Source organism: Cetorhinus maximus, chromosome 3 (assembly GCF_964194155.1).
Source record: "Cetorhinus maximus chromosome 3, sCetMax3.hap1.1, whole genome shotgun sequence".
Classification (NCBI taxonomy): domain Eukaryota; kingdom Metazoa; phylum Chordata; class Chondrichthyes; order Lamniformes; family Cetorhinidae; genus Cetorhinus; species Cetorhinus maximus.
Genome location: NC_135881.1, coordinates 7,586,661 through 7,609,635, shown reverse-complemented (window position 1 = coordinate 7,609,635; position 22,975 = coordinate 7,586,661). Strand labels below are relative to the sequence as shown.

Here is a 22,975-nt window from a genome sequence, read left to right as displayed (position 1 = left end):
GGTGACCATGGCCTTGCATTTTCAATGAGGCCTGAATCATCTTCGTTGGTGGTACATTCATCCAGTTTGAGAGGCTCTTTAAAAAGGTCATTCTTTGTCTACCTCGATCTCCTTTACCATCGATCTTTCCCACCAGCGTCAGACTTTCTAAATCGTAAGTTCTTATTACTTGCCCAAGAAATTTCAGCTGATCTTGGTCAGCAGAGTTCTTTCAGTCTCAGATTTTATCCGTACCGCTTCATTGGAAGTGCAACTTGTCCAAGGTATCTTCATTATTTGCCTCAAAAACCACAATTTTGCAGCTTCAATTCTTCTCTGCATTGCTTCACTGATCGCCCAATGTTCATTCCCTATGTCAACATTGGTGTGACGTAGCATTCCACGATTCTCAGCTTTGTTTTCATGGCTTATTTTGAGTTGATCGTTTTTTGAAATGCATCTTTGGCCTTTCCAATCCTTTGTCATCTTTCTTGGTTGCACTTTCCCTCTGGTTTTAACATATTTCCTGGTAACAAAATTTGTCCACTTCATTCTTCATTCTTCACTGTGATCTTACATTCGGGTTTGGTTTTCTTTTTGGACGCTACCAAACATTTCGTTTTCTTACACTTTATGCTCAGCCCTTTCATCTCACTTTCACTCACTGTATATCCATTTTGCAGTTTGTCTTCAGAGCTGACGGTAAGAACGGTGTCATTGGCGAATCTTATATTATTAAAGTTGTAACCTCCAACTAATAATCCAGGGAGGTCTTCAATCTCTCTCAGAATATTTGCATAACTATATACATAAATTTTAAAAAGGCACAGCTCCTTAAAACCAGGGTGATGATCCCAACACAGCAAGAGAGGGACCAGCAGCTGAGAGTGGCGGGGATAAAAGGCAAGGGATAGAAGGGGCGTTGGAGTGAGAACGGGAGAGAGAGTAAACAAATAGTGATGGAGTCACCCGACAGGACAGTGGGTAGGCAATTTCTTGTTGCCTTGTTATTACTGTCTTTTGATTTTTAAGCTAGGGCAGTGGTTTAAACCAAGAGCTGGTCAGCAGTACTATTTTCTTAAATCAATAACTTAAAAGTAGGCAAACCAATTTGTTAATAAAATGAAAAATAGAGTGAATAAAAACCTACATTTTATTCCTTGTTGGGTTGTGTCACTGGCAAGACCGATATTTACTGTAAATGCACCCACACTCCTGTTAGGAAGGGAGTTCAGTTGCGGTTTGATACAAATGAACAGTTTGCTAGGCCATTTCAGAGGACAGTTAAGAGTCAACCACATTGCTGGGGGTCTGGAGCCACATGTAGGCCAGACTGGGTAAGGACGGCAGATTTCCTTCCCCAAAGGACATTAGTGAACCAGATGGGTTTTTACATAAGTCAAGTAGTTTCGTGATCATGACAGTCTTGCGGCGCAGTGGGTAGCGTTCCTGTCTCTGAGCTAGAAGCTCTGGATTTGAGTCCCACTCCAGGACTTGATGGCCAAGGAAGCTTCATGACATGGACAAACAGGCTGAGTATTAACCTGCACATCTTCCCAATATGTCTATGGCAGGCAGTAAGAGCAGGAGTGGTAAGCTATGCTGAATGTGGAGTGGCAGCCCTCAAGCTGTGGGTGACAGCTGGTAACTTGTTCCAGGTGAAGCTAGCTATGGAAACATACCTAAGCGTGTGCTTTGTTTTCCTCATGCACCTCTAGGTGGGAAGAGAACGAAGAAGGAAGTGATAGGAGGCAGTATAGTCAGGGGGATAGCTACTATCCTCTGCACCAGGAGTCCTAAAGACTGTGCTTCCTGCCCAGTGCCAGGGTTAAAGACATCTCCTCACAGCAGAGAAGAACTTGAAGTGGAGAGGAAGGATCCACATAGGAACCGGTGCAAGTAGAATAAGGAATGAGGTTCCGCTGAGTGAGTTTCAGAAGCCAGCGTCCCAGTTAATAAGCAGAACCTCCTAGGTGACAATTTCTGGATTATTAGATAGGTGCAAATTGGCACAGGGTCAAACAGATCGGAGAGGTGAATGCATGGCTGAAAGGAATTGGAGGAAGGAGTTTTGATTCATGGGCAACTGGCACCAGTATGGAGAGAGGGAACTGAACCACTGGGGTGGGCTCCACTTAAACCAGACTGGGATCAGTGTTTTTTTTTAGTTTAAAGGATGAGTGTTGCTGGCAAGCTGCTACCCTTGAGAAGGTGGTGGTGAGCTGCCTTCTTGAACAGCTGCAGTCCCTGTGGTGTAGGTACACCCACAGTGCTGTTAGAGAGGGAGCTCCAGGATTTTGACCCAGCGACAGTGAAGGAACGGCCGATATATTTCTAAGTCAGGATGGTGAGTGACTTGGAGGGGATCTTCCACATGATGGTGTCCTCATGTATCTGTTACCTTTGTCCTTCTAGATGGTAGTAGTTGTGGGTTTGGAAGGTGCTGTCTAAGGAAGTTTAGCCAGTTGCTGTAGTGCGTCTTGTAGATGATACAACTCCTGACTTGCGCCTTGTAGATGATGGACAGGTTTTGGGGAGTCAGGAGGTGAATTAATCGCTGCAGGAATCCTAACCTCCTACCTACTCTTGTAGCCGCAGTACTTATACGGCTAGTCCAGTTCAGTTTCTGGTCAATGGCAACATCAGGATGTCAATAGTTGGAGATTCAGTGATGGTAATGCCATTGAATGTCTATGGGAGATGATTAGATTCTCTCTTATTGGAGATAGTCATTGTCTGGCACTTCTGTAGCATGAATGTTACTTCCAGCTTATCAGCCCAAGCCTGAATGTTGTCCAGGTTTTGCTGTATATGGACACGGACTACTTCAGTATCTGAGTGATCAACCCTTTTTCTGACCTTATGATGGAAGGAAGGTCATTGACGAAGCAGCTGAAGATGGTTGTGCCGAGGACACTACCCTGAGGAGCTCCTGCAGTGACGTACTGGAGCTAAGATGATTGATCTCTAACAACCACAACCATCTTCCTTTGTGCTAGGTATGACTCCAACCAGCGGAGAGTTTTCCCCCTGATTCCCATTGACTCCAGTTTTGCTAGGTCTCCTTGATGCCACACTCGGTCAAATGCGGCCTTGATGTCAAGGGCAGTCACTCTCACCTCACCTCAGCAGTTCAGCTCTTTTGTCCATGTTTGAACCAAGGCTGTAATGAGGTCAGGAGCTGAGTGGCCCTGGCAGAACCCAAGTTCAACATTAGTAGGCTACTGATGAGTAAGTGCTGCTTGAGAACACTATCATTGACAATTCCCATCACTTTGCTGATGATTGAGAGTCAATTGATGAGGTGGTAATTGGTCAGATTAGATTTATCCTGCTATCTGTGGACAGGACATACCTGGGCAATTTTCCACATAGCTGGGTAGGCGTCAGTGTTGTAGCTGTACTGGAACAGCTTGGCTAGAGGCGCAGCAAGTTCTGGAGCACAAGTATTCAGTACTATTGCCGGAATATTGTCAGGACCCATGGCCTTTGCAGTATCCAGGGCCTTCAGCTGTTTCTTGATATCACGTGGAGTGAATCAAATTGGCTGAAGACTGGCGTCTGTGATGCTGGGGACCTCCGGAGGAGGCAGAGATGGATCATCCACTTGGCCCTTCTGGCTGAAGCTGGTTTTAAATACTTCAGCATTGTGTTTTGCACTGATGTGCTGGGCTCCTCCATCATTGAGGTTGGGGATATTTGTGGAGCCTCCTCCTCCAATGTGTTGTTTAATTGTCCACCACCATTCACAACTGGCGTTGTATGTGCTTAAATCATTTTTTAAAATTAATAAATGTTTAATTTAGTTTTGTAAAAAACCTCTAAGACTCGGTGGACTTAGTACCACTGAATTCAAGGCGCGCATCTCGAAATAAAATATAAATTGCAAAAAACAGTTGTGGCAGTTGTTTCAAGGTTCCCTCTGGGATTTGAGCAGCTCAGCATTTACCATCCGCTGTGCCATAACACTGCTGCTTCTTCTGTTTATCTTGCATGTAGTCCTGGCGAGAGCAAGTTGCGAATCCGGCTGGATCACACTCAGGCTTTGGAGTAAGCATGGAGTTTGGCTCAAAATCAAGATCAAAGTCTGCCAGGCAGTTGTTCTCACATCACTTCTCTATGGGTGTGAGGTGTGGACAACCTACTGGCATCACAAGTAGTTGCATTCCACCCTCACTGCTTAACATCTACCTGCAACATCAAGTGGCAGTACTAGATCGGTAACACTGGAGCGTTTGCAAGGTGTCACACACCTGGTATCGAGAGCATCTCATTGGAGCTCCGTATTGGTGGGTTGGTCGTGTGATTCACTAGGAGGGTTCCCACATAGCAAAGGTGGCATTCAACAGCCAGCTGAGCATGGGGACCCACACCATAGAACGTCCCAAACTTAGATACAAAGACATCCTGAAAGGCAATTGCAGAGCCTGTAACTTGGACCCCATTAGGTGGGAAAAAAAATAACCCTGAACAGATCCAAATGGCAAAAAACCTGTGTCATCAAGCAACCTCAATAGTCAAGGAGAACAGAGACAGGTCTCTAGAGGACAGGCAAGCACCTCGCAAAGCTGATGCCTTTACCCAACCCTCCAACAGGGACGTCATTTGTAATACTTCAATCAGAACTGCTAGTCAAGATTTGGTTTAACATCACATATGAGACGACACCAACCTAGACGGTGAACAATTGCTCTCCTGGCAGAATACTCATCCGTCAAAGTGACAGGATAATCTGTCAGTCCTACATTGTGGCTTCACCAGGTTGACACCTCATTTTTAGGTATGCCTGGTGCTGCTGTTGGTATGCCCTCCTACACTCTTTATTGAACCAGAGTTGATCTCTTGCCTTGATGGTAATGGTAGAGTGGGGGAAATGCCAGGTCATGAGATCACAGATTGTGGTTGAATATGTAGTATAAAGGTCTGGCACATATAGGGTTAATGTGGGACTGAGTACAGTACCGCCCACACAGTGATGTAAGAGAGCACACAACCTGCACGCAGAGTCAATTGAGTGTACCAGCAAGCATGGAGACATCTCCTAGCTTGTACCCTTCACTGTATATTTGTAAATAGTTCTGAGTCAATAAAGATTTACAGTTAATCTACATATCACTACAAAGACTTCTTCAGACCTACTGAACTGTATCCAACACCCTACAACAGAATACAATTCTGCTGCTGCTGATGGCCCACAGTGCCTCATGGATGCCCAGTTTTGAGCTTCTAGGTCTGTTCTGAATCTCTCCCATTTAGCACGGTGGTAGTGCCACACAACACGATGGAGGGTATCCTCAATGTGAAGGCGGGACTTCATCTCCACAAGGCCTGTGCGGTGGTCACTCCTACGGATACTGTCATGGGCAGATGCATCTGCAGCAGGTAGAGTGGTGAGGACCACCAAGTGGTGTTTAACATGGAGCAGCACTGATTCATCAGCTGAGGAATGGCAATAGGTGGTAATTGGCAGGAGATTTTCTTGTTCATGACCTGGTGCCATGAGGCTTCATGGGGTCTGGAGTCAATGTTGAGGACTCCCAGGACCATTCCTTTTCCACGGTATACCACTCTGCTGGATCCTTCTTGCCAGTATGAGAGGACATACCCAGGGGTGGTGATGGTGGCTGGAACACTGTAAGGTATGTGACTATGTCAGGCTGTTGCTTGACTAGTCTGTGGGACAGCTCTCCAGATTTCGGCACTAGCCCCCAGACGTTATAGATGGGAGGGGTTTGTAGGGTCGACAGGGCTGGGTGTGCCATTGTTTGTTCCACTGCCTCATGATCCAGCCATTTTTTTTTTACATTTCTGTATTGGATTGGTACAACTGTGTGGATTGCTAGGCCATTCCAGAGGGCTGTTAAGAGTCACCCACATTGCTGTGAGTCTGGAGTCAGGCTGGATAAGATTTCCTTCCCATTAGGCATTAGTGAAGCAGATGGGCGTTATATTGTTTTGTGATCATTATTATTGATTTTAGCTTTCTATTTCAGATTTATTAATTCATTGAATTTAAAGTCCCCAGCTACCGTGGTGGGATTTGAACTGGTCCTTCTGAAGCATTAGTCCCGGGCCTCTGGATTAATAGCTCAGTCACATTGACACCGTGCCCACGGGTAACAGAGTTATGAAGGGTGGGAAGCTTGACAGGAGAGCATTGAGTAATCAAGTCTGGAGCTGACAGCTATGGTTGAGGAGTTGAGTGGAAGATTAGTGGAAGATTTAGTGGAAGGCAGAGGCAGCCAATGTTAGGGGTGGAAGTAAGCAATTTTTCTGAAGGAGATCTATGTGTTATCAGAGGATCTGAAGTTCAGTTCAGGATCAGACAAGATACCTGTCATAAGCCAGCTGAGCCACTATAAGATAGTCCACAGGTTCAGCAATGTTAATGGAATGCTGGCCTTTATCTCCAGAGGGCTGGAATACAAAAAGGAGAATGTTTCATTTGTATAGCGCCTCAGCCAGACTCATCTGGAGTACTGGGTTCCGTTCTGCGCACAACACCTCAGGAAGGGTAGATCAGCCTGGGAGAGGGGGTGGGGGAGTCATGCAACATAGATTCACCAGAATTATAGCAGGGCTTAAACGGTTAAATTATGAGCAGAGGAATTAAAGACTTGGGCCCAGATTTTTGTCCCCGATGCAGGTGCGCAGAGATGGGAGACTTCCCGGATCTGGGAACCCAACCTCTAAAAATGTCCACCTGCAGGGTCGGATTTTTGGTTGTGGGTGGGGGTTGGGAGGCAGGCTGAAATAGGAGTCTGGGTGGGCTACCCCTGAACGAATGTGGGGGTGAGCTGGGCAGAAGGCCCTGCCTCTATGCTGCGACACTGGGCTTAAAGAAATTTTTTTAAAAGAATGAAACAGAAAAAACAGCCCTCACCCCTCACCTGCACACTCCCTATGCCTCATCCATGCCAACCTATGCTTACCCATAGACCCCAACCACCAGATGACCCCTCATACCCCCTATGCCAATTTAGTGCCAATCCATGCTCCCCACCCACCACCTTTGTCCTTAGCCCCTCCATGCCAACTCATCTAGTATCCTTGGACAGTTCCTAGACAGCTTTGACACTTCCTCAACAGCTTTGACAACTAGACGGTTCTTTGACAGCTTGTCAGTTCCAATGAGTTTGTGCATAAAAGTGATAACCATGTTCACTTTTAACACTCCCAAAGGGTGCCTTACCTCTCCAGAAGGTGTCCCAGGACCTTATCCAAAGGGGTACCTTACCTCTCCGAAGACATATCTTAGCTATCCAAATGAATCCATGAAGTTCAGACCTCGTCTTACCTGGTCTGCTCTGCATGCTCCAGGATTCATGCAGCTGGAGTGCAAAACTCAGAAGCCAGTGGATGCAGCTGTGATTTAAATGGCCAGATGCCTCCGCAAATCGTATGTGCTCGAAACCCAGACTGACCCCAGTCCTGCCCCCGCAAAGATGGGAAGTGCTGGATTCAGGGGAAGGACTTAGAATTTTCAGCCATTTGCGGGATTTTTGCCACGGTGAAGAGTCTCTCCATCACGGCAAAAACCTGTGCCATTCTCTTGAATTTAGAAGATTGAGGGGTGATGTAGGAAATAGAGACAGTTTAAGTAAGTTATATTTGTATTTTTTGGGTTTTAGGACTGAGTTTTAGCTTTAAAGTTTAAGTTTGATTTGTAGTTCTGTATTTGCGTGTTAAGAAAGGTCAAATTGAGTTTTAGTTTCACTTTAAAAACTGCTTGCATTTCTAATTAGAGTTTTATGGCTGTAAGCTAAGTTAAGCAAACAAGAGTAGAAAAGAAGTGTTGTTGCCTAGCAACAGGTGTCCAGACAGGCAGGTCCCTCCCACAGACACTGAAAAACTGAAGAAACAGGAGTTTGAGGTCAGTTTTGAAGGTAGCTGCCGGGCATAAGCTGCCTAGGAAGGACAGAGGGCAAGTCCCAAGCTGAAGAAAGATCCCAAAATCCAGGGAAGTGGAAGAGGGTAAAGTCCAGAGCAGACCTTCTAGTCAAAGGAAGGACAGGAACCTGGGAAAAGGTCCTGTTAACGAATTTAAGAGTAAAGGGCAGAGGGAAAGTCTCCAAGCTTCAGATTTAAAGAGACTAAAGCTGCAGAAAGCAGATTCAAAGCAAGAACAGCTTGCAAGAGGCAAGAAGGTCCAAAGAGACAACTGAAGGTTTGTAACCCTTTGCTATGGGCGTGTGAAGCAGTGGAACTGTTGACGGCTGAGTCAGTGAGAGAGGATGCATGGAAGATAGCTTGTGATGTTTGTGTTTAATGTTTATGATTTTTTTATAAAAGGACATTTCAGTTAAAAAGAAGTGTTACATAAAAAATCCTACCAGTATTGCCCTCTGGTGTAGAATAGGAATAAAGGAACCTTCTGTTTTTTACACAGGAAGTTGGAGTTCAGAAGCAGATAGCTGTGTGTGTGTGTGTGTGTGTGTGTGTGTGTATTACTAATTGTTAAGAAGTGACAAAACACTTCAAAAGGTGATGAGGCTTTTGGTCCAGTTACTACGGACTTTGTAGTTCATGTCGAGCAAATGGAACAGCTTTTCATTGCGAATGAAATTGAGGAGGAAATGCAGGCCTCAGTGTTTCTTAACAGTCATCGGAGTGAAAGATTTCACTTTACTGAGAAACCTCATTGCTCCTGTCAAGCCAACAGATAAAAGCTTTAAACGGCTTGTGGATGTTTTGTAAAAGCACTTCGATCCCAGACCAGCAATTATTGCCGAGAGATTCAAATTTCATCGAAAAGAACAGCAGGAGAGTGAGTCAGTTCCCCAGTTCCTGGCTGAGGTGGGAAAATTAGCAGAACATTGTGACTTTGAACGTTACCTGGAAGAAGCGCTGCGTGACCGCTTGGTTTGTGGACTAAGAAATGGAAGAATTCACTGTAGATTGTTAGCGGAGCAAGAGTTGACACTGAAGAAAGCGTTCGAGATTACAATAGAAATGGCAGAGAAACAAGCTGGAGATTTGAAAGCATGTTCTAACAATACCAAAGTTAAAATAGTAAAGTCAGTGTTTACTCGCTTTCAAACATGTCACCGCTGTAATGGAATAGGGAAAAATGCAGAAGCCTGTAAGTGGAAAACCGCTGATTGTCGCTCCTGTGGATAAAAAGGACACATACAGCGTGCATGTAGATCAAAGGTTGATCACAGTAAAACAGTACCTCCAAGAAAAGGGCATCACGAGAAGCACGTAGACAAGTCGGGCTTGAAAATAAACAGGCAGTTTAAAAAGAGGGACTACTTGGAAACAAAATACAAAAGTAATGAGAGTCCAGATGAGACAGAAAATGAATCTAACAGTGGCAATGCAGAAGAGCAATTGTATTGCATTCAGTCTGATCTGAAACTAGATGAAGGACTAAAAGTTGGCATTGCCTTAAATGGTAAAATGGTTGAAATGGAGGTTGACACTAGAGCATCTGTTTCTATTGCTTCAGACTAGACATGGGAGAACATTTTCAAGAAATGCCCATTGGAGAAAACCCTCCTCCAGCTTAGTACCTACACTGGTGAATATACTTGGAAAAATGTCCTTTCAAGCTAAATATGGAGATCAAATAGCAAAACTGCCACTTATCATTGTGAAAGGGGATCGTCCATCGCTTATGGGCAGGAACTGGCTAAAAGAAATTCGGCTGGACTGGAATAAAATAAATAAAATGCATTGCAACCCCATGTTGCAGTCCTTGTTAGACAAGCATACTGATGTCTTCAAAGGTCGTGGAGTTATTAAAGACATTGAAGTTAAACTTGCTGTGAAGGACGAAGCTTCTCCAAGGTTCTTTTAACCACATTCAGTTCCCTACTCAATGTGACAGAAAATCGAGCAGGAACTAGAACAACTTGAAAACTTTCAGATAATTGAGAAAGCTGATTAGGCAGAGTGGGCAGCTCCAATAGTCCTAGTAGTGAAGGATGACAGGTCTATCAGAATATGTAGTGACTATAAAATCACCATTAATCCTTTCCTGGAAGTGCATCAATACTCGCTACCGAAAAATGAGGACCTGTTCGCTGCTCTGAATGGAGGTGAATTATTCACAAAGCTTGACCTATCACAGCTATTTTTGCAATGCAGCTGGGTGCAGATTCAGGAAGAAACAATCATCAGCACACACACAGGTCTATGTCAATACAAATGACTACCACCATTTGGAATCACATCATCACCAGCCTTATCCCAGCAGGCCATGGACAAAATACTGCAGGGACTACCTCGTGTAACCTGCTTCCCAGACGACATGCTCATCACTGGGTAAAATCTCCCAACTCATTTAGAGAATCTAGGCAGGGTCCTGTGTGGACCGGCAAAATACAGCACCCGCTGTAAGAAATCCAAATGCTTGTTCCTGAAGTCCCCAGTGGAATACCTGGGACATGTGATCAACGAAACCAACCTCTCAACCTCACCCAGAAAGGCGGAGGCAGTGGCAAATGCACCACAGCACAAAACTGTTAAGGACCTGCTTTCGTTTTTGGGACTTGTGAATTACTATAGCAAGTTAATTTCCAGTTTGGCTACCAAGGCAGCATCACTGAATAATCTGTTGAAGGAGAATGCAAGATGGGATTGGTCACAAGCCTGTCAGGAAAGTGTCAAGGAGCTCAAGCAAGAGTTTACTTCTGCTAAAGTCCTGGTACATTTCAATGAAAAGTTGCCTGTCAGCCCGGCTTGTGATGCATCTGGAAATGGGGTTGGAGCTGTCATCTCCCACACATTTCCTGATGGCAGTGAAAGGCCCATTGCACACGGGGTTTGGATGGTGCAGAATTTGTAAGGTACATCCAGGAGGGCTTCCTGAGACAATATGTAGATAGTCCAACTAGGGAAGGGGCAACACTGGGCCTGGTATTATGGAATGAACCCGGCCAGGTGGTCGAAGTTTCAGTAGGGGAGCATTTCGGGAAAAGTGACCATAATTCAGTAAGTTTCAAGGTACTGGTGGATAAGGATAACAGGAGTCCTTGGGTTAAGGTGCTTAATTGGGGGAAGGCTAATTATAACAATATTAGGCAGGAACTGAGGAATCTAGACTGGAGGCGGATGTTTGAGGGCAAATCAACAACTGACATGTTGTTATCAATCAACGTCAGTTGATAAGAAATAAGAACCGGCATGTTCCTGCTAGGATGAAAGATAACCATGGCAAGTTTCAGGAACCTTGGATAACGAAGGATATTGTGAGATTAGTCAAAAAGAAAAGGGAAGCATTCGTAAGGGCTAGAAGGCTGGGAACAGATGAAGCCCGTGGAGAATATAAAGAATGTAGGAAGAAGCTTAAGCAAGGAGTCAGGAGGGCTAAAAGGGGTCATGAAAAGTCACTGGCAACCAGGATTAAGGAAAATCCCAAGGCCTTTTATACATATGTAAAAAGCAAGAGGGTAGCCAGGGAAAGGGTAGGCCCACTCAGGGACAGAGGTGGGAATCTGTGTGTGGAGCCAGAAGAAATGGGAGAGATACTAAATGAGTACTTCTCATCAGTATTCACCAAAGAGAGGGACTTAGCGGTCGATTTGTCTAGGGAAGAGTGTGTAGATAGCCTGGATCATGTTGAGATCAAAAAAGAGGAGGTGTTAGGCGTCTTGAAGAATATTAAGGTGGATAAATCCCCAGGGCCAGATGGGATATACCCCAAAGTACTGAGGGAGGCAAGGGAGGAGATTGCTGGGGCCTTGACAGAGATCTTTGTATCCTCACTGGCTATGGGTGAGGTCCCAGAGGACTGGAGAATGGCCAATGTTGTTCCATTGTTTAAGAAGGGTAGCAGGGATAATCCAGGAAATTACAGGCAGGTGAGCCTTACATCAGTGGTAGGGAAATTATTGAAGAAGATTCTTCGTGACAGGATTTACTACCATTTGGAAGCAAATGGGCGTAATAATGAGAGGATGCATGGTTTTGTGAAGGGGAGGTCGTGTCTCACTAACTTGATCAAGTTTTTCGAGGAAGTGTCAAAGATGATCGACGATGGAAGGGCAGTGGATGTTATCTACATGGATTTCAGTAAGACCTTTGACAACGTCCCTCATGGCAGGCTGGTACAGAAGGTAAAGTTGCACGGTTTCAGAGGTGAGCTGGCAAGATGGATACAGAATTGGCTTGGTCATAGAAGACAGAGGGTAGCAGTGGAAGGGTCCTTTTCTGAATGGAGAGCTGTGACTAGTGGAGTTCCACAGGGATCAGTGCTGGGACCTTTGCTGTTTGTAGTATATGTAAATAATTTGGAGGAAAATGTAACTGGGCTAATTAGTAAGTTTGCAGACGACACTAAGGTTGGAGGAATTGCAGATAGTGAGGAGGATTGTCAAAGGATACAACGGGATATAGATCGGTTGGAGACTTGGGCGGAGAAATGGCAGATAGAGATTAATCCGGACAAATGTGAAGTAATGCATTTTGGAAGGTCTAATACAGGCAGGAATTATACAGTAAATGGCAAAACCCTTAAGTGCATCGATGGGCAGAGGGATCTCGATGTACAGGTGCACAGGTCACTGAAAGTGGCAACGTAGGTGGATAAGGTAGTCAGGAAGGCATATGGCATGCTTGCCTTCAGCGGCAGGGGTATTGAGTATAAAAGCTGGGAAGTCAATGCTGCATCTGTATAGAACCTTGGTTAGGCCACACTTGGAATATTGCATGCAATTCTGGTCACCACATTACCAGAAGGATATGGAGGCATTGGAGAGGGTGCAGAGGAGGTTTACCAGGATGCTAACTGGCCTGGAGGTTATTAGCTATGAGGAGAGGTTGGAGAAACTCGGATTGTTCTCACTAGAGACTCGGAGATTGAGGGGCGACTTGATAGAAGTTTACAAAATTATGAGTGGCATGGACAGAGTAGATAGTCAGAAGCTTTTTCTCAGGTTGGAAGAGTCAATTACTAGGGGACATAGATTTAAGGTGAGAGGAGAAAACTTTAGAGATGATGTGCAGGGCAAGTTTTTTACACAGAGGGTAGTGAGTGTCTGGAATTCGCTGCCAGAGGAGGTGGTAGAAGCAGGTACGATAGTGGTGTTTAAGAGGCAGCTTGACAAATACATGAATAGGATGGGAATAGAGGGATACGGACCCCGGAAGTGCAAAATGTTTTAGTTGAAGGGCAATATAATCGGCGCAGGCTTGGAGGGCCGAAGGGCCTGTTCCTGTGCTGTACTTTTCTTTTCTCTTTGTTCTTTGTTCTTTGTCTCACACACATTGTCAAAGGCAGAACAAAATTATGCCCAAATTGAGAAGGAAGCTCTTGGACTAACCTATGTAATCAAGAAGTTCCACCAATATTTGAATGGGCGTAAATTCACATTAATTACACACAAGCCTTCGACCCGGTTGCTTAGCCTGAAGTCACAAACCCCGACACTTGCCGCTGCACATTTACAAAGCTGGGCACTGATCTTATCTGCTTACCAGTACGAAATTACATTTCACTCGACTGAGAATCATGGAAATGCAGACGCACTTTCCAGACTTCCGTTCCACCACAGCTCCACAACCCGAAGTGAAGTCACTGCTTTCAATGTGAACCAGATAGACATGTTACCTGTTAAAGTGCATCAAATTTGACTTGAAACGCAGAGGGATGCTGTGCTCCCCGAAGTTTACCTGTACACACAGAAGGGTTGGTGTGTACCTCAGGAAGTGACTACTGAACTTAAACCTTACTACCTGCTTAGATTTGAGCTGACTCTGCAAGATGGTTGTTTGTTATGGGGAATCTGAGTTGTTATTCCTCCAAAAATTCAAACACGAGTGTGAGAAGAACTTTATCCCAGTCACATGGGAATCATCAAAATGAAAACATTAGCTCCTCTACATGTATGGTGGCCACACCTGGATAAAGGCATTGAAGGCATGGTCAGTGATTGCCTTCCATACCAAGAAATGAAGTCTTCTCCTGCACCTGCCCCATTACATCCATGGGCTTGGCCTGGCCACCCATGGCAGAGACTTTAGGTGCATTTTGCCGGACCACTTCTTGGACATACGTTCCTGATTGTGGTGGATGCCCGCACAAAGTGGCCTCATGTTATTCAAATGAAGTCGACCATTTCAACAAAGACCACTGATGCTCTCTGAAATGTGTTCACTACTTTTGGATTGCCGGAGCAGGTTGTGTCTGACAATGGCACAAAGTTCACATCATGTGAATTTCAAACATTCCTGAAAAACAATGGGATGAAGCAGATTCTCATCTCATCCTCAAATGGTGAAGCGGAGCGCTTTGTCCAGACACTTAAAATGGCCATATTGAAGGGGAGGACGCAGACAGATTGGAAGTTGAAGCTGAAGAACATTTTCATGATGTATTGTAACACTCCACATTCAACAACAGGCATATCTCCTGCTGAGCTGATATTTGGAAGACGACTGCATACCAGAAACGGATTTGAAAGGAAAGATTAGTTCAAGGCTGCTTGATCAGAAAAGGTCACATGACACAAGTAAACCGGCTCAAGAGTTTAATCTGGATCAGTCTGTTTGGATCCGAAATTACTGTGGGACACTAAAGTAGCTCCTGGGAAGAGTCATCAAGCATCGAGGACCACTGACCTATGATGTTGAATCTTCCTGGAATCTGGAAGAGACACACTGACCTGATTAGAGAGGCCAAATCCAAGGAACCAAATTTCCAGAGATCTCCAATCACGGTGGAAGATTTCTGGGAAACATCTGCTCCATTTGGTGAAACATGACTTGATTCAACTGACAAACCTGCAGCACCTGTAGCTGCAACTTTTGAACCTGAACAGAAACAAGTGAAACAGCAGAACCTTCCATTTCTAGGCACACAAACTGAGATACCTAACCCAACAATCCTTTCTAGGCCAAAGCGAATCTGCAAACTGCCCGATGAATTTGATCCTGGCTAAAGGGATATAAAGTTTATGTTTAATATTTATGATTTTTTGTAAAAGGACATTTTAGTTAAAAAGAAGTGGTATATAAAAATCCTGATAGTAGGGTGTGCTAGGTCCCAGATGTATTGCCCTCTGGTGTAGAATAAGGAATAAAAGAATCTTCTGTTCTTTCACACAGGAAACTAGGGTTCAGAAGCAGATAGCTGTGCGTGTGTGTGTGTGTGTGTGTGTGTGTATTCTTAATTGTTAAGAAGTGACAAAACACTTCACAGCTTGAATTCCTGCAGTGGCCCAGGGAAGAGGACATTGGAAGGAGAGTTCGAAACCCTGGAGGTGAACCCTTGCGGAAGGCATCTGAGAGAAAGCACTGGTTTGGGAGAAGATTCCGAAGTGAGTTCTTGGAGAATGGAGATTGGAAACCCTTGTGTGAAAGACATAGTTCAGTGAGGCCGGTTAGCTCATGGTGGGACAAGCATCTGGGGGGAGTTGATGAAAGGTCCTTGGCATCTGGTTGAGGTGACGTCTGTCACTTGGTTTCAGAGTGTGGTGCGTCTGATCACAGGGTGCCTATTGGTTTACGTGGACTGTGTACATTAGGGTATAAGATAGCTCTTATAACTTGTGTTATCCTTAGAAATCTGTGTATATCAATGAAGGGATAGTTGTGGGTGCAGGAGTATTGTAATATAGTTCATCTTTTCTTGTTGAATAAATGTTTTATTCTTTTGTTAAAAGTTCATCAGCTGACTCCTGGGACTCTGTTCAGTCGCTACTCTCCACATAGCTAAACAAAAAACTAAAAGTTAGGATCTATCAAGCTGGGTCAGGTTTGTCCAGGGTAACCTCAGCTGGGATCATAACAGGTGATCTGACTGAAGTGTTTAAAATGATAAAAGGATTTTGTTACAAAACTCTGGTTCATAATTTATATGTTTTAGAATATGACTTTTACTTTTAGGAATTAAAGTTTTAACTGTAGAAAAATGGGGGCATGATTAAGAAACCAATAAGCAACCCGAGAGGAAATGCAATTCAAACAAGCTTGGAGTTAATTACAGTTAAAAGTGTACCTGTGTTTACCTTACAAGGTCAGAGTTGATAGAAAAAAACATAAGCAATAGATGACCCATTTTGTAAGACCAGGGAACTCTTGGGGTGGTGGGGGAAGTAAAAAGTAGAACTGAGTTTATGGCATAAGCCTATATGAGTTAGAGTGTTAAGTTAGTGGTGCTTGCTTTGTTTAATTTCCTTGTATATATACACAACAGTTTCTTTTGTGAAAATATATGAAATCTTGAAGCATAGTTCTATTAATTAGTGAGAGTTCGGATTTCATCTTTAAATGTTAACGGTCCCTAACAACATCATAACAATTCGATAAAGTAGACACAGAGTAAATATTTAAATCTTATATTAACTGTAACTGTTCCAGTACACCTACAACACTGGTATCTACCTGGCTATGTGGAAAATTGCCCAGGTATGTCCTGTCCAGGGAAGCATCCAGGGAGGAGCTGAATACCTCGAGTCTCATCACCAAGGACTAGCTGAAGCCAAGCGTCGACAGCGAAAGAAGCGCGTGGCAACCCAGGCATCCCACCCACCCCGGGCACCCCACCCACCCACCCATTCCCCTCCTACCACCACCTGTGACAGATATTGTAGGTCACACGTTGGACTCTTCAGTCACCTGAGAACTCATTTTTAGTGTGGAAGCAAGTCATCCTCGACCCTGAGGGACTGCCTTAGAAAACATTCTCCCTGTGCTTTCTCCAGTGTCTTCACATCCTTCCTCAAGTATGGTGCCCAGAACTGGACACAGTGTCTTATACAAGTTTAACATGACCTCCTTACTCTTATGCTCAATGCCCCTATCAGTAAAGCCTAGGATACCATATGCTTTATTGACTGCTCTCTCAACATGCCCTACCACCTTCAATGACTTATGTACATATACACCAATGTCCCTTTGTCCCTGCACCTCCATTAGCGCTCCTCCCTTTATTTGTTTACTGTCTCTCCACATTCTTCCTTTCAAAATGAATCACATCACACTTCTCTGCATTGAACTTCATCTGCCACTTGTCTGCCCAATCCATCAATATGCCTACGTCTTTTTGAAGTTCAAGAATATTCTCATCACGGTTGACAATGCCTCCAATCTTCGTATCGTCTGCAAATTTTGAAATGATGCCCTGAACACCACATTCTAGGTCATTAAAATATATCAGGAAGAGTAAGAGTACCAACACTGATCCCTGAGAAACTCCACTACAAAACTTCCTCCAATCTGAAAAACAACTAATTATCGCTACTCTCCATTTCTGGTCATTCAGCCAATTTCTTATCCAAGTTTATTTAAGCTTGTTATGGACAAAGAAATAGACAAGTTGCAAAAAACATGTTTTGGATTGGGGGAGAGTGGATTTTAGTAAAATAAGGCAGGATCTGGCCAAGGTAGACTGGGAACAGCTACTTGTGGGGAAATCTACAGAAGAACAGTGGGGGGTGTTCAAAAAGGAAATGGGGAGGGTACTGGCTCAACATGTTCCCTCTGGGTGATAGGAAGGAGAAACAAGCCCAGAGAACCATGGATGACCAGAGATATTCAGGTTACTATGAGAAGGAAAAGAGAGGCTTTTAGCAGGTACAAGGGAAGCAAATCAGCGGAGACATTAGCGTAGTACAGAAAGTGCAGGATGGAGCTTAAGAAAGCAATTAGGAGAGCAAAGAGGGGATATGAGAAAGCTCTGACTGGTAAAAGTAGGGAAAATCCCAAGGTATTCTATAAGTATATCAATGGGAAGAAGATAACCAGGGAAACAGTAGGGCCTATAAGGGACCAAGGGGGCAATCTATGGGTGGAGCCAGAAGACATTGGTAGAGTGTTGAATGAATACTTCACATCCGTCTTCACCCAAGAGAATGAGGATGAAGATATGGAACTCGGGGAGAGAGACTGCGAGGTTCTTGAGCAAATTGATATAGGGAGTGACAAGGTATTGGAGGTGTTGGCAGGCTTAAAAGTGGACAAATCTCCAGGTCCAGATGATTTGTGTCCCAGACTGCTGAGGGAGGCAAGGGAGGAGATTGCAGGGGCTCTGATCAAAATTTTTAATTCCTCTCTGGCCATGGGGGAGGTGCCAGAGGATTGGAGAACAGCTAATGTGATTTTGCTATTTAAGAAGGGTTGTAGAGATAAGCCAGGGAACTACAGGCCAGTGAGTCTCACATCAGTGGTAGGGAAACTATTGGAGAAAATTCTGAAGGAGAGAATCTATCTCCATTTGGAGAGGCAAGATCAATAGTCAGCATGGCTTTGTCAGAGGGAGGTCATGCCTAACAAATTTGTTTGAATTTTTTGAGGAGGTGACCAGGTGTGTAGATGAGGGTAGTGTAGTTGATGTAGTTTATATGGATTTCAGCAAAGCCTTTGACAAGGTCTCACACGGGAGACTTATAAAGAAGGCAAACACACATGGGATACAGGGTAATTTGATAAGGTGGATTCAAAATTGGCTTAGTTGTAGGAGACAGAGGATGATGACAGAAGGCTGCTTTAGTGACTGGAAGCCAGTGACCATTGGCGTACCACAGAGATCTGTGCTGGGTCCCCTATTATTCATCATTCATATAAACGGCATAGATGACTATGTGAGGGGTAGGATTAGTAAGTTTGCGAATGATACAAAGGTTGGCCGGGTGGTTAACAGTGAGATTGAGTGTCTTGGGCTACAGGAAGATATAGTCGGGATGGTCAAATGGGCAGATAAGTGGCAGATGGAATTTAACCCTGAAAAGTGAGGTGATACACTTTGGAAGGAGTAATTTGACAAGGAAGTATTCAATGAATGGCATGTCACTAGGAAGTTCTGAGGAACAAAGGGGCCTCGGTGTGTGTGTCCATAGATCTCTGAAGGCGGAGGGGCATGTTAGTAGGGTGGTGAAAAAGGCATATGAGACACTTGCTTTTATCAATCAAGGCATAGATTACAAAAGTAGGGAGGTCAAGTTGGAGTTGTATAGAACCTTGGTGAGGCCACAGCTGGAGTACTGTGTGCAGTTCTGGTCGCCACATTATAGGAAGGATGTGATTGCACTGGAGGGGGTGCAGAGGAGATTCACCAGGATGTTGCCTGGGATGAAACATTTAAGATATGAAGAGAGGTTGGATAGACTTGGGTTGTTTTCGTTGGAGCAGAGAAGACTGAGGGGCGACCTGATCGAGGTGTAGAAGATTATGAGGGTCATGGACAGGGTGGATCGGGAGCAGCTGTTCCCCTTAGTTGAAGGGTCAGTCACAAGGGGGCATAAGTTCAAGGTGAGGGGCAGGAGGTTTAGGGGGGGATGTAAGGAAAAACTTTTTAACCCAGAGGGTGGTGACGGTCTGGAATGCGCTGCCTGGGAGGGTGGTGGAGGTGGGTTGCCTCACATCCTTTAAAAAGTACCTGGATGAGCATTTGGCAGGTCATAACATTCAAGGCTATGGGCCAAGTGCTGCTAAATGGCATTAAGTAGGTAGGTCAGGTGTTTCTCACATGTTGGTGCAGACTCGATGGGCTGAAGGGCCTCTTCTGCACTGTGTGATTGTGTGAAGTGCCTACCTTCCCTTTTATTCCATGGGCTAGAATTTTGCTCACATGTCTGTTGTGTGGCACTGTGTTAAAAGTCCTCCACAGGAGGTTGGTTAGCAAAATTAAAGCACATGAGATAGGAGATAATATACTAGCATGTATTAAGGATTGGCTAACAGGCAGAAAACAGACAGTGGGAATAAACAGATCATTCTCACATTGGCAGGCTGTGATTAGTGGGGTACCGCATGGATCAGTACTTGGGCCCCAGCTGTTCTCAATATATAACAATGATTTGGATGTGGGGACCAAATGTAATATTTCCAAGTTTGCGGATGACCTAAAGTTAGGTGGGGATGTGTGTGGTGAGGAAGGTGCAAAGTGGATTTAAGAGGATTTGAACAGACTTAGTGAGTGGGCAAGAACATGACAAATGGAATACAATGTGGAAAAATGTGGGCTGAATATTGAATTCAACAACTTTCGATCTTAAACTCCCTCCCCCCATCCCCACCCTGTTTCTTCCCCCTCCCTTTTGTTTTTTTCAATAATTTATATAGATTTTTCTTTTCCCACCTATTTCCATTATTTTTAAATCTACAACTAATACCTTGTCAGTCTTTCCACCCCACCCCCACTAGAGCTGTACCTTGAGTGTCCTGCCATCCATTCTTAATTAGCACATTTTCTTAGATAATATCACCACCTTCAACACCTCTTTGATCCTTTTGTCTGTGACATCTTTTGATTATCTGCTCCTATCACTGCTTGCTTGTCTCTACAACCATCACCCCGCCCTCAACGTCTCTCCCCCCCGCCCCCCACCTTAAACCAGCTTATATTTCACCCCTCTCTTAACTATACTCAGTTCTGCTGAAGGGTCATGAGGACTCAAAACGTCAACTCTTTTCTTCTCCACCGATGCTGCCAGACCTGCTGAGTTTTTCCAGATAATTCTGTTTTTGTTTTGGATTTCCAGCATCCGCAGTAGTTTTTTGTTTTTATCTCTGAGGTTATCCACTTTGGTAGGAGGAACAGCTGTGCAGATTATTTCTTAAATGGGAGAGATTAGAAAGTGTAGATGTATGAAGGGACCTGGGTGTCCTTGTCCATAAATCATTGAAGCCTAACATGCAGGTGCAGCAGGCAATTAGAAAGGATAATGGAATGTTAGCCTTTATCGCAAGAGGATTTGAGTACAGGAGTAGTGAAATCTTGCTTCAATTATATAGAAGCTTGGTTAGACCAAACCTGGAGTAGTGTGTGCAGTTTTGGTCCCCTTACCTCAGGAAGGAAATTATTGCCATAGAGGGATTGCAATGAAGGTTCACCAGCCTTGTTCCGGGGAATGACGGGACTGTCTTGTGAAGAGAGATTGGGGAAACTGGGGCCTGCCTTCTCTGGAGTTTCGCAGAATGAGAGGTGATCTCATTGAAACCTACAAAATACTTACAGAAATAGACAGGGTCGATGCAGGTAAGGTGTTTCCCCTGGTTGAGGAGTCTAGCACCAGGGGACACAGTTTCAAAATAAGGGGGAAGCCACTTAGGACTGAGAAGGGAAGAATTTTTTTTACTCAGAGGGTGGTGAATCTTTGGAATTCTCTGTCTCAGAGGGCTGTGGAAGCTCAATCATTGAGTGTGTTTAAAGCAGAGATTGATAGATTTCTAAATACCAGTGAAATAAAGGGATACGGAGATAGTGTAGGGGGAAAAGACATTGAAGTGGATGATCGGCCACGATTGTACTGAATGGCAAAGCAGGCGCGATGGGCTGAATGGCCCACTCCTGTTCCTATGATTCAGTTCAGGCACTTGCACCAAGCCCGATGATAGAGAGAAAAGAATCCAGAATACTATATCATGAAAATACCATTTTTTAAATTTATTTTTTCATGGGATGTGGGCATTGCTGGCAAGGCCAGCATTTGTTGCCCATCCCTAATTGTCCTTGATCAGGATCAAGTTGGAAAAAGGGAAACTGGGTGGTGAGCAGTCTCCTTTCTCCCCTAGCTGTAAAGGCCATATTAACATTTAAGTTTTTTTATTGCTACAATATTAGGGCTCCTTTTAGCGTTGTCTGAGCTGAAAGTTTAGTTTAAAAAACGGCCACTTCAGAGTCTGAAATTCAATCCATGCAATGGCCCTGGGATAATTTCATGCACAGTTTTTGTTTCAAATGGCAGGAAAGGATGCAAAACTCTAAATGGGCAGAATGGTACAAGATGAAACTCAGTGTGGTTTAAGTGTCAGTTGCTGCACAATGAATGGTAAAAGGTGGGTGATATACACAGCACAGGAATGATGTCAAACTAGCACAGGTTACAAGTGAAAGAAACCCCAGGATATTAAACCATGGCACTTACCAAATGTGGTCCTTGTGAAGATGCAAAATGAATTCCCACATAAAGATAAGTAGGGAAGTAAATCGTAAAGAGGACATAAGGAGGCTACAAAGTGACCTGGATAGGTTAAGTGAGTGGGCGAAGGTCTAGCAAATGGAGTATAATGTGGGCAAATGTGAAATTGTTCATTTTGGCAGGAAGAATAAAAAAGCTTATTATCTAAATGGTGAGAGATTGCAGATCTCTGAGATTCAGAGGGACCTGGGTGTCCTAGTACATGAATCACAAAAGGTTAATATGTAGGTACAACAGGTAATTAGGAAAGCCAATAGAATGTTATGATTTATTGCGAGGAGAATTGATTACAAAAGTAGGGAGGTTATGCTTCAGTTATACAGGGCACTGGTGAGACCACATCTGGAGTATTATGTACAGTATTGGTCTCCTTATTTAAAGAAATATGTAAATGCATTAGAAGCAGTTCAGAGAAGGTTTACTAGGATAATACCAGGAATGGGTGGGTTGTCTTATGAGGAAAGGTTGTACCCACTGGAATTTATAAGAGTAAGAGGCGACTTGATTGAAACCTTTAAGACCCTGAGGGGCCTTGACAGAGTGGATGTGGAGAGGATGTTTCCTCTTGTGGGAGATTTTAGAACTAGGGGGTCACTGTTTAAAAATAAGGGGCTGCTCATTTAAGACAGCGGTGAGGAGAAATTTTTTTCTCTCAGAGGGTTGAGAGTCTTTGGAACTCTCTTCCTCAAAAGGCGGTGGAAGCAGAGCCTTTGAATATTTTTAAGGCAGAGCTAGTTACATTCTTGATTAACAAGGGAGTGACAGGTTATCGGGGGTAGGCATCATCTCATTGAATGGTGCAGCATGGCCTACTCCTGCTCCAAATGCCTATGTTCGTATGCATTACTTTCTCAATAAGTGCACATTGTATATAAGTCAGAGGATGGCACATTAACACTGCGCAATGCTCAAGGTTTAGTCCCAGTGCCAGTACAGGGGGGCTGGGGGGAGGGAGCCTCTAATGACAGAGGATTCTGTTATGATGGAGAGCAGGAGAGACTTGGACTATTCAGCCTTGGAAGGAGAGAACTGTGAAGGGACCGTACAAAGGTATGTGTGACATTAAACAATACAGAAAAGATAAATCTAGAACACTAAGTCAACACACATCAGTAAAGTAGGACAAGGAA

The 22,975-nt window shown here is 44.2% G+C and overlaps 1 protein-coding gene across 1 annotated transcript in view; it reads left to right on the top strand.

Moving 5' to 3' along the window:
* Positions 1-7,845: 7,845 nt before the first annotated feature.
* Positions 7,846-22,975, top strand: part of grinaa (glutamate receptor, ionotropic, N-methyl D-aspartate-associated protein 1a (glutamate binding)) — a 164,292-nt gene continuing 149,162 nt past the window's right edge. The window contains exon 1 of the mRNA XM_078536248.1: positions 7,846-7,856. The gene's annotated coding sequence lies outside the window, so the exon portion shown is untranslated. The remainder of the gene's footprint in view (positions 7,857-22,975) is intronic.